The 2,500-nt window shown below is 39.7% G+C and overlaps 1 protein-coding gene across 10 annotated transcripts in view; it reads right to left on the bottom strand.

Annotated features, from left to right (window-relative positions):
* Positions 1-2,500, bottom strand: part of LOC122248578 (cytotoxic granule associated RNA binding protein TIA1) — a 1,144,397-nt gene that overhangs the window by 567,035 nt on the left and 574,862 nt on the right. The gene's annotated exons all lie outside the window — the stretch shown is intronic.

A 2,500-nucleotide genomic window follows, 5' to 3' on the forward strand; every position in this document is an offset into this window, starting at 1 on the left:
TCCTCTTGTTCTGACAAGGTGGCAAAAAATGGACCTAGTACACGCTTTAATGTCAGGTTTATGCGTGTTTGATGATCCTTACACATATATACACAGCAAAAACTCAAAGTCAAGTATATAGGGCACTTTATCACACACTTCCCTTGCTTGCTACCTCGGGCTCTGGACATATTATGCTACGGTAAATTAGTAAGAAATTCTTTATCCTTGGCGGGTGAGTGAACAGTATTTTTTGTGACCATTCAGGCTCTATCGTATATACTGAATATCATACTGATTATATGATATACGGACCATACTCTGTCTAAGAATTCAATGCGTTTGCAGTATCTAATTACCACAACAAAATGTAACACTGTGCTTATATAAACACTGTTTATTTCTCCTATCATATCAAACGTTCCCTCTTGGTAAGCCACCTAATCAAAACAACACATCCCCATCATGTTTACCAATTATCATAAAAACACTTTCTAATTAACACTGTCTAAACCAAACCTCACTTCCTACATTAGCCACATTTGCAGCACTTTGTTTGTGCCTTTCTAAAATGACAGCAAACAAATTTCCCGACTCAGAATACCGACAAACAAACCTATACACACACATCGCCTAATCGTGTTAAGTATTCTCAACATAAATAAATACTCACATGCCAAATTGGTACAAACAGCTTAGTCGTGTTACATTCGGAAAAAAGCACTTAGGCTACATTTCAGCATAATAATTCAATCCTAAAGGATAATTTGATACCATTTAAACAATATAAATGGATAATCATTCTGATTACACAAATTAATTTTTTAAGCTTTCTAACTTTTCTTGGTGGTTAATAAACGATACGGCTATGAAGTTGGGCTGCTACTAATTAACTATAATCTCCAGTTACTCTTGAGATAATTATATTAACAACCAACTCTGCAACTAATTATTACTTAAAATCAAATTTCAGATTCAGAATTAATGATCCAAGTTCAATTGAAGTTGCATCGCGGAGAGTGTGATAACCTTTATTAATGTAGTTTCCATGTTGTCTAAATGCTCAACATAATAAAATAAATCCATATTTACCACAAGATAATCCGGATCTTACTTTCGGACTCAGAAGTCTCAATTCAGTACGAAGTTATTTAAAACAAACCATAATATCTCGAAGCAAGATGACAACCAACACAATAGATCTCTAACTTCTAAAGTACTGAAGTTAATGCACTTACATGAGTAATGTGGGCTACCATAACACAGTACACGAACTCAGATACGTGAACATGCATTGTACTGTTGTCTCTCATCAGTTGCACATCACTGCCTTTGCTAAGTGAACATTACTTAATGACGAATTACAATTAATTGTTCCAAGCTCTCTTCTTGTTTATCTTTATTGAATACCACGCCAAGGTACGTGTATGTGTTGCAAGAAGAGCGGTTGCAGGTTCTCGTGATTGATCAACAAACAAAAACATCAACAGATAACGGGCTGATAAGGCATAATGCTACAACCGGATATCCAAAGACATGTGGGTTTTATCACACTACAGGGTATTATTGCAAGAAAAGTAAAGCAATGCCATGAAGAAGAAGATACACAATAAAAAAAGGAAAAAAAATCTAGCTTACATAACACAACCAGATTCCCTTCGCATGAAAAAACAACAACAAAGACGCCGAGAAAGACGAAAATTCGTGAAAAGCGAAGTGATTAAACACATAGAGAGACTAACACAATCACAAACACAACACGGATGGCTAAGTGGCTTATGATGCAGCCGACGGGACGGCAACTCAACCACGACTCCAAAGTTATAAAGGAAGTTGGTAATTAGCACAGAGCTCGAGGGACCGTCGGGAAGACCTCCGTGGCCTTCCCTCTCTCTCTCCATCTCCCGACCGTTCTTCCTTTCTCTCTCTCTCTCTCTCTCTCTCTCTCTCTCTCTCTCTCTCTCTCTCTCTCTCTCTCTCTCTCTCTCTCTCTCTCTCTTTCTCTCTCGTTCTATTCTTTTTCTCTCTCGCTCACTGCCCCTGTCTCTCGCTCTCTCCATTTCTCTCTCGCTCTCTCCCTTTGTCTCTCGCTCTCTTCGTTTTCTCTCTCACTCTCTCCCTTTGTCTCTCGCTCCCTTCGTTTTCTCTCTCGATCTCTCCCTTTGTCTCTCGCTCACTCTCTTTGTCTCTCGCTCTCTTCGTTTTCTCTCTCGCTCCCTCCCTTTGTCTTTCGCTCTCTTTTTTTTCTCTCTCGCTCACTTCCCCTGTCTCTCGCTCTCTCCATTTCTCTTTCGCTCACACCCTTTGTCTCTCGTTCTCTCCATTTCTCTCTCGCTCACGCCCTTTGTCTTTTGCTTTCTCCCTTGCTCTCCATTTCATTCTTCCTTATTTCCCCTTTCCCTCTTGCTTTATCCCTTTGTCTCGTTCTCTCTCATTGTCTCCCATTCACTCTTCCTTCTCTCTCTGTCTCACCCTTTCGCTCTCGGTCTCTCCCTTTATCTCTCGATCGCTCTCTTTGTCT

This window comes from Penaeus japonicus, unplaced genomic scaffold, assembly GCF_977035675.1.
Source record: "Penaeus japonicus unplaced genomic scaffold, GWHDUDI00000001_assembly GWHDUDI00000020, whole genome shotgun sequence".
NCBI lineage: Eukaryota > Metazoa > Arthropoda > Malacostraca > Decapoda > Penaeidae > Penaeus > Penaeus japonicus.